We start from the raw sequence: 12,751 nt of genomic DNA on the forward strand, positions 1-12,751 counted from the left end.
TGCCCCTGCTTAAGGGGAGAGACCCAGCTTAACAAAGGGAAAACATAGGTTAATATTCATTCGATTGTTAAATATGCTACAATTGTTGTTGACAATTGCTGCACATATCCCAGTATTGGCATGCTTCCTGGCAACCAGAAGCAACTTCAATAATGTCGGAAATTTAAAAATTTTAATATTTTAAAATAAAATGTTCAAAATTTCCCGCCTTTTTTTTACAGTACATCACTGTTTCCGTTATAAAATCCAAGTTTATAAGAATTTTCGTACTTTTCCTTTTTTAAAGTGTGTATCAAACTTCCAGCTACAAAATAAACCTCAATCATTAACATAGACTGTGATTTGGATTTTTTTGTCGGGTTTTTATTGCGAGCACCAAACAATATTAATATTTTTGTAAATAAATTTGTTATATAAAATCTAATTTAAATCTTATTGATCTGAATGAGGTACAGATTGTAGTACAACACTATGGGAGGAAACGCTGAAAAATCATAAGTATCCGTGAAACAGTAAGAGAGTTATGAAGGAAACCGTGACATATTGTTAAAAAGGCGGGAAATTTTTGACATTTTAGCATTTAGCATTTGTCAACAACGTTTGTAGCATATATAACAATCGAATGAATATTGGCCTATTTTCCCCTTGTTAAGCTAGGTCTCTCCCCTTAAAGTGTCATTAGTAATTGACGAGTGTGTAATAGACTGTTGTGCTGAAATGACATAAAAAACTGTTTTGAAGTTTATCTAGTGTAACATTCGACAGAAAACTTGTGCCTCTGAGAGGCCGGACTATAATAACATTTTATCCAGTAGTCGGGAGATAGTGGGTTCGAGCCCCACTGTCGGCAGCCCTGAAGATGGTTTTCCGTGGTTTCCCATTTTCACACCAGGCAAATGCCGGGGCTGTACCTTAATTAAGGCCACGGCCGCTTCCTTCCACTTCCTAGGCCTCTCCTATCCCATCGTCGCCATAAGACCTATCTGTGTCAGTGCGACGTAAAGCAAATAGAAAAAAAAAGAAAAATAATAACATTTCGGAATGTAAGTGAGTGGAGCAAAGGTGCTCTTTGAAGTAGTGTAACTTTAGAGCTACAAAGCTCATTTCTTGTAACTTATTGCGTCAACAATTTTCTCTATTGTACCTGATTTTTGGACTTATAGCCCACTCTTGTTATCCGAGCTGACGAGCTCTTTAACTGTTATTTGTTGTTGTTGATTCAGATCATCTATCGAAGTTTGTAGTCAGAAAAAAAGGGGAAATAAATAACATTTCAGAATTTAGTGTTTTAAATTATGCTTTGATCTTTCCTCTGTCCAGCCATTCACCCTGGCAACTTGTTACACCTCTGCGGACCACGATATTCCCGTAACAATGTCCACTACAGAGCGGTCCACTGCTTGGGTATGGTGTCTCGTGTATAGAAACTCCTCCTTCGGAGTGATTTCTTTAGTTTGGAGAACAGGGCTCATGTCCAGCGAATAGGGTGGATTCTGCACGACCGCCACCGTGCCAACATATCCCTCACAGGAGCAGCACTATAACACCGGGCATTGCCCTACAGGGAATGGGCGGATGTATTTGGAAACGAGGCCATTTCCTGCGAGTATTGGCCGTTGGACATATGAAATAAGGATGAATGATGTTACCAAACATTTTGAACAGAAACTTCTCATTTGAACAATATTTTAAAGCTACGATTTATTTTAGGAAGCATTTCCAAATATTATCCTCAAAATAGTAAGAAACCAGTATTTCCTTTGTCCATCTCACTGTACGGGTTGACAGGTTGAAGAAGTCTTCTTACATATGAGGCCTTCCGCGCAGGGACAGAGAACATAGTAGATGTTGGTGACCTGCAGGTCAGATTGACCGTGCCGTGTCACGGTAGTGTTGACTGGCTCGTGAACTCGACAGGTGTCCCCCACACCGCGCATCTCCTCGCAGTGAGGTACAGCGTAGCGGTCGTAGCCTGTTGAAAAATAAGAATAACAATTAGTAGTAATTTCCAACAAGTGAACTCTAGAACGTTACAGACACAGATTGCTTCGAGTTTTTGCGAAGTTAACCTACATGGGAACAAAATCAATACCTAATTGGTAAGGTAAGGGTGTAATCTGCCCGAAGGCAGGTCCGAACCTCCGCAGAGGTGTGCTTGAGCTGGAGTTTACGTACGGTAGGGTGGCCAGTTCCTTTCCACTCCTCCTTTCCCTTACCCCCACCAACAGCGCATGGCAACCCATCCAAATCTTGATCACGCCCAGTGTTTCTTAACTTCGGAAATCTCACGGGATCCGGTGTTTCAACACGGCTAAGGCCTAATTGAAAATTCTCCTTAAGTTTGAGATTTTAGCGTTTCGATAAGCCGCATGCAGAGAAACGTTCTTGTAGCATAGTGATTGAGGCGCTGCTTCTGTATTGAACCGTACAAAGTTTCGGCTCAGGTCATTTCTAATTTTAAAATTAATTTGCTTCCTCTTGTTACTTTTACCCTAGTAAAATAATAATACGCCTCTGTAGTGTAGTGGTTAGTGTGATTAGCTGCCATCCCCGGAGGCCCAGGTTCGATTCCGGGCTCTGCCACGAAGTTTGAAAAGTGGCACGAGGGCTGGAACGAAGTGCACTCAGCCTCGGTAGGTCAAGTGAGTAAAAAGGGGGGGGGGGGCTGGATTCCCACCTCAGCCTTCTTCGAAATGGTTTTCCATGGCTTCCAACTTCCCCTCCAGGCAAATGCCGAGATGGTACTTAATTAGGGCCATGGCCGCTTCCTTCCCTCTTCCTTGTCTATCCCTTCCAATCTTCCCATCTCCCCACAAGGCCGCTGTTCAGCATAGCAGGTGAGGCCGTCTTGGCGAAGTACTGGTCCTCCTACACAGTTGTGTTCCCCGAGCCAAAGTCTCGCGCTCTAGGACACTGCCCTTGAGGCGGTAAATGTGGGATCCCTCGCTGAGTCCGAGGAGCCATCAGCCCTGGACGTAAACGGATTAAGAAAGAATAATAATTATGTCGGTAATAATACATTTTAAAAATAATTTGACTTCTCTCCAACGGGGATTCGAACTTAAATACTTTTCGAAGAAACAAGCATACATTCCGCACCTTGGAGGTTTCCACAATAATAATTTAAAGTTTGTGTAGGTATGTGCTACAAACCCATATAAGTCTCCTCTATTTAGGACCATTTTTATACTTTATAACCTAGTATTATTCTTTCGAAGACTGCCCAAATATGGCTCACCCAGCAGGACGCAGGTTCGATTTCTCGTCTGGAAGTCCAAAATATTTTAGGCATGAGATTCCTGCTTTTGGAGGGGCACCCCCTACGGTTGATAGATCCTATACGAGCAATGGATAATTGATATCCATTCCTGGAAGCAGAGGCGTCAGGTATAGAGCTAAGCACTCTAGCCCACGTAGTGCCAAGGTGGAAGCCTTTACACTCCACCCCTCCAAGGGCCTTCAGGGCTTTGCTTTATTTTTATAACTTAGGACACCTGTCTGTCAATTTCGACGTTCCGTCTCCTTTTCTACTGAATGGATGGGAAATCTGCACTCTATTGGGTGACCTATTACTGAGCTTTAATTAATTTTGCCTATCAATCGTTGATTGTGCAACATGAGTTCCATTTTACATGCCGACTTTGTACGACATAGAGTACGGAAGACTCTTCCCTTCGCCCTCTACATACCCGACCTCTTGGACTCGCAGGGGAACTCTACCACCCACTAATAGGAGGAAATTTTTAAAACTATAATCCTTCCACATTCACAAGCTTTAAACATTTTATATATTGCAAACTAGAATTTGGACAGCCACTCCAAAATGTTTTGATTTTGATTTTCTTTAAAATGCGTTTATGGAATGGGTGCAAGTTCTGGAAAAGAAAACAATGCGAAAAAATTCTCGAAAAGCATCAGGAGTGGTAGGTGTTCATTGAACAATTTTTTCTATTATTTTATACAACAGAACGATGAAAATAAAACATTTGATATGGTTCGTTACTTATTCTTTGCAGAGGAAATACCAAATAATGACAACAATTTAGACTGATAACAATATTACATTACTGGATCTATTTATATGAAAGGTTATAAGAACTTTCCCCTTGGAAAAGTAAAATGTTCATAAATATTTCTTTCAAGAAAATGTGTGACGCGATGTTACCTAGCAACCGTCCAGGCTGTGATGTGAAGTATTGATGGATGGCTATGACATAGAGATCCATGGCCTGTGCATATCTCGAGGTACTGTCGCTAGGTAAGATCGCCTTTTCGGATGACCCTCAACTCGAAGACATATTTATGTCAAAAGGATTCAGTCAGATGTTCCATTTACAGTAATCTGTTTTTACAGTGAGAGACAGCAACAAGTTACCTAAATTTTAGCCGATTTTGTAACTGCAGGTGGACTGGCGAAATGCTTGTTATTTTCCCGAGTATCGGGGATCGAGTGTGCAGTCAGGCAGCGGAGCGAGCATGGTTAATAGTAATTCATGTTTAGTTTACAAGTGGAATGTAAAGCTTTGTCTCTTCTGTCAGCCTATTATTCCAAGATATTAGACTGTAAATCTTCAACATGAACTACCATTAGGAATAAGTCGTCGGTAAAGGCCAAGGTGCTTGCTATACCTCCCCCCAAGTGAATCCCTCCTTGATATTTAATATCTTTCTTTGAATGGTCCATGTACATTATGAACACTGAGCATGAAAGATTACAAACTTGTCTAATCCCTGTGAATTCCTTGAACCTAGGACTCATTCTATCATCAGTTTTCACTGTAGCTTGTTGTCCGACTCGTTGGCTGAACGATCAGCGTACTGGCCTTCGGTTCAGAGGGTCCCGGGTTCGATTCCCGGCCGGGTCCGGGAATTTAACTTTAATTGGTTGATTCCAATGTCCCGGGAGCTGGGTGTATGTGTTGTCTTCATCATCATTTCATCCTCATCACGACGCGCAGGTCGCCTAAAGGAGTCAATTAGAAAGACCTGCACCTGGCGAGCCGAACCCGTCCTGGGATATCCCGGCACTAAAAGCCATACATTTCATTTCACTGTAGCTTGTTTATCAATACAAAACACTTTCGATTACCTGTAATATCGGATCCTGTAGCCCCTCAATATGCTCAACATATTTTCCTTTGTACTCTGTTATATGCCCTTTCTAGATCCACGAATCTTAACTGGCTAATAATATGTCGTAATATCGTAGTATTTTTTTATTATTTATTTATTCACGAAACACAAGATACAACTACACTGAGCGCATTTCACTTGTACTGCCAACAGACTAATTAACAAATGTAAACTTTCATTATAAAATATAACGAATGTAACAATAGATAACAAGATCAGGTACACAGTCTAAGACAGACTAAGACAGACTAAGACAAGTCCATATCGAAAACCACGAGAATGTCCGTGTTCAAAGCCAAGTCGCCGTGGGTCAAGATGGCGGTATAACCACTTCTCATCAATTTATCCTTAAGAGACTATTTACACCCCTATGAAATATACTTTTTCTTGTGGATGTGGAAGGATTATAATTTTTAAAAGTTCCTCCTATTAGTAGGTGGTAGAGTTCCCTTGCGAGTCCAAGAGGTCGAGTATGTAGAGGGCGGAAAGAATCTTCCGTACAAAGTCGGCATGTAAAATGGATCTCAGGTTGCACAAGTGACGTTTCTGCTGCTGAACAGGTTAACAATGGAGGCATTGATACGAAATGCTGCCCAAAGTGTGTGTAATTTTCTTCGCAAAAAGCCATATTTAAAAATAATCTATTTTTTTTAGGTTACTGTTACAAATGCCACATCAAAAATGAGAAGTTGAAATTAAGACAAGTGTAAAACCTGAATGTAGGAGAATCAGCTTAAGTTAGAGAAAAATCGATTTGTTGTGACTCAATATAATTTCTTAGGGCATTAGAGAGTCAATTACCGAGCTCGATAGCTGCAGTCGCTTAAGTGCGGCCAGTATCCAGTATTCGGGAGATAGTAGGTTCGAACCCCACTGTCGGCAGCCCTGAAGATGGTTTTCCGTGGTTTCCCATTTTCACACTAGGCAAATGCTGGGGCTGTACCTTAATTAAGGCCACGGCCGCTTCCTTACCACTCCTAGCCCTTTCCTGTCCCATCGTCGCCATAAGACATATCTGTGTCGGTGCGACGTAAAGCAACTTGAAAAAAAACAGAGAGTAAATTTAGCCGAGATAGGTAGCTCTTGAGGTAGGGCACTAGCCCTCTGAGTTCAATATAGTGGGTTCGATCCCAGGTCATTGAAGGCCAATGTCGGTAACTGGTTCCAGTCTCAACCAGATGATTTCTACGAGCAGGATATTCGCTGTTTGCTAAGACAGTGGGACAAGTGCCTTTTGATATAAACCTGTTGATTTCATTCTGTGTCCCCTATTACGTTTTCATTATTTTGATCCTCCCGAAACCCCAAACTCAAACCCTTCCCCCATCACCTCACCGTTACTTAGAGAGAAGCGAGGTAAATCTTCTAGATCACGGGTTAGTTCACGGCCTCCTTTAGGACAGAGAACACATTCAAATACCAGGACGGGTAAACTTTCTGTTGCGATAAAATTGCATGAGGTATGGAGGATTATAATTTGCAGTTCCTTCCCTCTTTGTTTCAAAGGATCCCTTGATAAAATTAACGTTAGCAAGATTTGGATGCAGGAAAAAAATAAATACGAGTAATATAAAATCGTAAATTCTGAATATTCTTATTCTGTAGGATTAATTTTTACTGGGCATGCAGTTGGAAGTTTCATTTTCTACACATCTTTCATGTAGTATTTGTCGATAGGAGCAGTATTAATGGAAATATTTGAGAATTAATTTTCAGACGTTCTCCGGAACTATTATATCACCCAGCGTGAATAAAAATATTGATGGCGCAGATTTTAGTGTCTTCTGCCCTGACTTTAAATTCTAGTTTTCATTACATTCTATTGAGCCATTTCCTGGTGCCCTGTATAGGCCTACATACATACGTGAAGAAAATATAAAAATTGCATCTCCTTCTTATTCAGTTCATTACCGATACATAAATAAAAACTTTTAGTAATTCTGGCAAAATTGCAGACATATACATTTTTTAAAACAATTTGTTTCACGTCACTCCAACACAGATACGTCTTATGGCAACGATGGTATACGAAAGGGCTAGTATCGTGGCCCTAATTATGATACAGCCCCAGTATTTGCCTGGTGTAAACATGGGGAAACACGGAAATTCATCTTCAGGGCTGCCTAAAGTGGGGTTCAAACCCACCATCACCCGAATGCAAGCTGACATCTACATGACCCAAGTTTATAACCACCCGCTCAGTAATTAAGATTTTATAGGTATTATTATATTTTATAGATAAGCAGATAAGGAATGCATCGGAGTAATGCCAGGCTTCAGTCAGGATATGATATTAAAATGTGTCCACCAGAAGAATAGGAAATGACGTACCATGCGAGTTTTTACGACCGGATGCCCTTCCTGACGCCAACCTCATCAAGGACTAAATGCGAGGAAATGAATGTCGCGTTATATGATCTTAGGAAGGAAGAAATCGAAACCCAGTGCCAGCTCACATAGCCTGCTCCTGTCGAAAGAACCTAGGTGGTCTGCTTAATTCTTAACTTCTCCATCCGACGAATGAATCATTATCATCAGTGTCATATGTTATATTATTATCAGACAATTTCTTTGTTGGTTTTGTGAGACTGAATGGAGCTGGTTTCCATTCTCAGACCCAAATGAAAATATTTGGACTTGTCGGAAATCGAATTCAGGGCCTGTAGGAAAAAGTGAGGTATGCTATTCCGCCATTAAAGAGATGGCTTAAGTAGCTCACATAAATACTTATCACTTGGTCAAGCCTCATACATGAGGTACTTTGTTTCGATTTACAGTTAATTAACTTTGATTCTAGCCCTGGTATAGGAGCTAGAACAGGGCTTAGCATCATTAGATCTAATCTTTCCACCTAGGACCTGTTTCGATCTCCAGTTCATTAATCTTTATTTTAAACCTGATAAAGGAACAGGAACATGGTTTAGTCAGTATCATTAGATCTGCGGAGGTGTTGTCTGATAGTAGAAGCACTGAACCCAGCTGAAGCAATTTTTTTGCAAGTTGCTTTACGTCGCACCGACACAGATGTAGGTCTTACGGCGACGATAGGAAAGGAAAGGGCTAGGAGTGGGAAGGAAGCGTCCGTGGCCTTAATTAAGGTACAGCCTCAGCAGCTATCGAGCTCGGTAACCAGCTGAAGAAGGCCAAATAATATGCATGAAGATAATGTAACGTTGACCACGTGACACTCCAGTACCTGTCGGCTATCTGACTGGGTAACCGTCATCTTGGCAGTCTAAGGCTATGGTCACACGTGCGCTTTTCATGTGGATTTTCGGCGTGAAAATACGCCAAAAATATGTATCACAATAACTTGGATGAGACCGGCCAGACACAGCGTGATATCCCGCCGGAAAAGAAGGGACGCTCGTCTTCAAGGTTACCCGCTGGAAAATGCACCTGGGTCCATTAATTGGCTGGTTTTCGAGCTTGGCTTTCAAGTTTTGTCTAGCCACACGCACGGGGAAACACACTTCTATAGTATAATAATAATACTAATAATAATACTAATAATACTAATAATAATAATAATAATAATTGTACCGGGCGGTACACCTCCACGCCGCTAATTTAAAATGTGCGCCAATTGAAACTCCTCTGCTGGAGGAAGTCTGAACTTTATCTACGGTATTAATTTTCTACTTTCTCAGAAGATGTCACTACCTGGAAATTTTGGAGTTTCTGAACTGTGTCATTTTCGACGTATTTTTGTTTTGCTTGTAGTAAGAAGTGTGAACTTTCTCTTCTAGAGGACACTACTGAAGATCAACAATAGTGCACCCTAGTGCGAAGTGAAAGAACTGTTTCTTGGAGAAAATTTAAATTCAAAAGTTTGTTCTTTGCTAAATTTCTTTCAGTCATTATTTAAGTTGGCAATATTAACCCTTTCTTTCCCCTTGTTTTGAATTTAGCCAATCCCGAATTTCTTCTATTTATTTTCCACCAATTATGTGTTTCTTCTTCCGTTTGTGTAGGGGTTTTCTCGGTTAGCCAATAAAGTTCTTTTTGGGAGGGTGTTCTCATTCCCCTAACGCCTCGAACTTTCCGCGAGAGTATATAAACTGCTGATTTTAGGGTCTCCGGGCCACTTCTGTTCCATCTTTCAGTGTGTAAAGTACATAGAAGGGGGCGGGAAGCGCCTCTTTCGTCGGCAGCGGTCAACAACAAGGTAATGGCCGATTAATAACTTCTTTCTTTGCTAGCTCAGCAGTTTAACTCTCGGGGCGGGTCCGAAGTTGTTCCATTATGTAACCTTCCTTAAAATGTAAAGAAACTTGTATCTATTCTATCTTTTAAACTACATATTGGGATAGAGAGTGCTTAACCCTCTCGAGCTCCCACTCATATTGCTTTGAGGTGAACTTATTTTTTTTCTCTACCTATTCTTCTTTAACGTAATGTAAATTGTTTCCTTCTTAAGTCACCTCTGTAGTATGGGATTAGCCCTTGTATTAGTGGCCTAGAGCCAGATTAGGTTTTAAAAAACAAATGCATTAGGAGAGCAGATCGCCTCCTCTCTAATTGTTATTTTAGAGGTCATGTAATTACCCCTTTTCATTTAATAGACCTCAGTAGGTTGGGTATGTTACCCCTGTGTCTATGTCCTGAGAGGACAACTTGAAGGTGGAGTTTGGTGTGGCCTTTGAGAGGCTTAAAGTTTGAGAGCGTGTGGCTCTTTCTTGAAAATTAAGTGTTGTATGCCTCGAGGAGGCCTTTCTGTGTAATTTGGGGCAAGTGCTCTTGAACATGAATGGGGTTTTCTGCCCCTCTGGTAAAACTTATTTTGGAGTAAAGTTGGGCTAATTGCCCTAGAAGTGTGAAGTCAGGGCGCGAAGCCCAAATCCAGTAAATATTGTAACTACATTTTGTTGACTTGCTACTCTGTACCTGCCGTACTTGTTATTTCTTTATTTTGAAAAGAAAATATAACCTTGTTAAATTTTTAAATTAATTTTACTTTCGTAGCTTGAGACCTGTTCACCACCCCGCACCTTCTTTCACCTCTAACTACCACGGAAATCTCCGTAACAATAATAATAGTAATTTTTTACTACTTTTGTCAGTTTTCGGAGACGCCGAGGTGTCAGTATTTTGTCCCGCGGGAGTTCCTTTACGTGCTGGTAAATCTACCGACATGAGGCTGACGTATTTTAGCATCTTCAAATACTACCGACTGAGCAAGGATCGAATCTGCCAAGTTGGAGTCAGATAGCCACTCAGCCCGGCGCTGCTATAGTATGCACTCAAAAGTTACATAGCAGACACCTACAGCGAACTGTATTCATGTATATCGTGCGTTATCGTTATTGAGTTAATTCACAGCTTTTAATTATTTTGAAACAGTGTACATCACGTTTCTAGTGCTATTTGGAAAAATGGAAATTTTTTAGATAGTGAACTGATAATTTTGGAAGTTCAAACATACCATGAGATGACGGACAACCTGTAATACTCGAAAAAGTTGCCACGATTTTCTTACACTGTGTTACGTAGGAACACAAATTTTCCCTTTACTGACCTGTTCCTCAATATCGGATGAATCCAGTAATTTCTACGCCACCACCGCCGCCGAGTGACAACTAATGCAGTATATAATACAACAACTGCATTCTTACTTCATGAAATTATGTTCATAATCATTACAACTAGCAGTTTCCCGCTGGCTCCGCCCGCAATGTACAACTTATGATGTTGTTCGTTACTATCCTCACGGACGTATTTGCAAAGTTTCGAGTTAATGAAATAAAGAACATCCTCTGCTGTGGTAATAGAATGTAACATTATGTGAACAAAACACTTGAAAGTACATCACACAAAGAAATTGAATTAAACGTTCCTTGGAACAACACTACGCGCTGAATTGTTGAAAAGTCCTTGAAAGATCTTCGTCATGGAGACAAATGTATTCATAACTTTTCTCAGAATCTACCAATTTAAGTAGTTGGTACATCAAAAGAAAGCGTTTGATCCACTGAGTGTTTTTAGACCAAAACGAACTGCGTACCTCAATTAGAACGAAAGATTTAATTGCTTCAATGAAAAAAAATGTTGAAGAAATGAGACGTCAAATTGAATGTGCACTCATAACTTTCCTCAGAATCAAGCAATTTGAATAGTTAAAGGCTGAAATGAAAGATCTTGATCCACTGAGTGTCCTTAGGTCAAAACGAACTCCGTACCTCAATTAGAGCCAAAGATATGATAGCTTCAAAGAGACAAAATGAAAAAATCAAATAATTTGAGGAAGGCGAAAGTTAAGTGATTTATAGTGCCTGATGACAAATCTGTGCACGAATACCTTTCAGTTAAAAAAATGAAGGAAATCGACCGGATAGAATAGCCGTATTGACTGACTTTAGTTTGCATCAATTTTTTTAATATATAGAATAAGATTGCACACACGATGGGTTATGCCAGCGCACTCCGAATGTGAACCGCAACATGAAAACATATGCGTGAGTGGCCATGGGCATTTTATGATTTAAAGCTGCGTGAAAACACGCTTTACCAATAACATGATAACACGCACATGTGGCCGTAACCTAATGCCCGTTTGTGTGTGTTTCCCTTCTGCATTAATTACAGGAAAATTGTTACCTTACTCACATAAGACACAGCAGCTACCCGGCCCGCAATCCTTACTGTCTCGACATCCGACGTCATTCGGGAGCTGTGGGAGTGAGGAGACCAAGACGGCCAGCATCGCTCCGAGCAACAGTAGCTTGGACATCTCGACGTAAACTGAATCCGGAAGGCCAAGAGATGAGAGATGTTATGCACAGTAAACAGGTTGTGAAAGAAACAATTACGTGTGTAGGAGAGGTGTTAGCTTATGTCTGACGAGCAATCAGACTCGTTATAAGTATGAGTGTTGCTCATATATGACGGTAATCCCCAGCAAATTATGTAATTCCATTTAACAGACGAATTGCCATTTTGACAGGGAGGGGAGTGCATTAGCCGCATAGTTCAGTGGTTACAGCTGGAATAACTGATCGGGACGATTGTTAAATTAAAGGGCAAAAACTGGAATCTGAAATTATTTCTGGAATTTCTGGCACTGATCATGTTTAAATCACTATCTGTTCACTGTATATGAAGGGCGATTCAAGAACTCTATGAATGTCTCATTCATTTCTGAGGAAAAAGATGCAACGGAAATTGCATGAGATATGTGCAACATTTCGCTATTTATCAAATGAGATTAAGAAACGTTTTTTGCTCAGGAATTGTTAATACATAAATTCCGAAGTATAAGTGTAAGGTTCATAAGACTAGCCAATACATATATACTTACCTTGGATGTTGTTGTTAGAGTTATCAGTCCATAGACTGGTTTCATACAGCCCTCCATGCCACCCTATCCTGTGATAACCTTTTCATTTCTACATAACTACTACATCCTACATCTGCTCTAATCTGCTTGTCATATTCGTATCTTGGTCTGCCCCTACCGTTCTTACTTCCTACACTTTCCTAAAAAACCAACTGCACAAGTCCTGGGTGTCTTAAGTTCTTCTGGTGAAATTTAGTCAAATCGATCTCCTCTCACCAATTCGATTCAGTATCTCTTCATTCGTGATTCTATCTATCTATTTCTCTCACCTTCAGCATTCTT

At 40.5% G+C, this 12,751-nt stretch overlaps 1 long non-coding RNA gene across 1 annotated transcript; it reads right to left on the reverse strand.

Moving 5' to 3' along the window:
• Positions 1–1,675: 1,675 nt before the first annotated feature.
• Positions 1,676–11,966, reverse strand: LOC136884279 (uncharacterized). The gene is made up of 2 exons (XR_010861337.2): positions 11,740–11,966; positions 1,676–1,972 (listed from the first exon to the last, which is right to left on the reverse strand). It is a non-coding gene; the product is annotated as an uncharacterized lncRNA (long non-coding RNA).
• Between the last annotated feature and the right edge of the window lie 785 nt (positions 11,967–12,751).

The sequence above is a fragment of the Anabrus simplex genome, chromosome 1 (assembly GCF_040414725.1).
Source record: "Anabrus simplex isolate iqAnaSimp1 chromosome 1, ASM4041472v1, whole genome shotgun sequence".
Classification (NCBI taxonomy): Eukaryota; Metazoa; Arthropoda; class Insecta; order Orthoptera; family Tettigoniidae; genus Anabrus; species Anabrus simplex.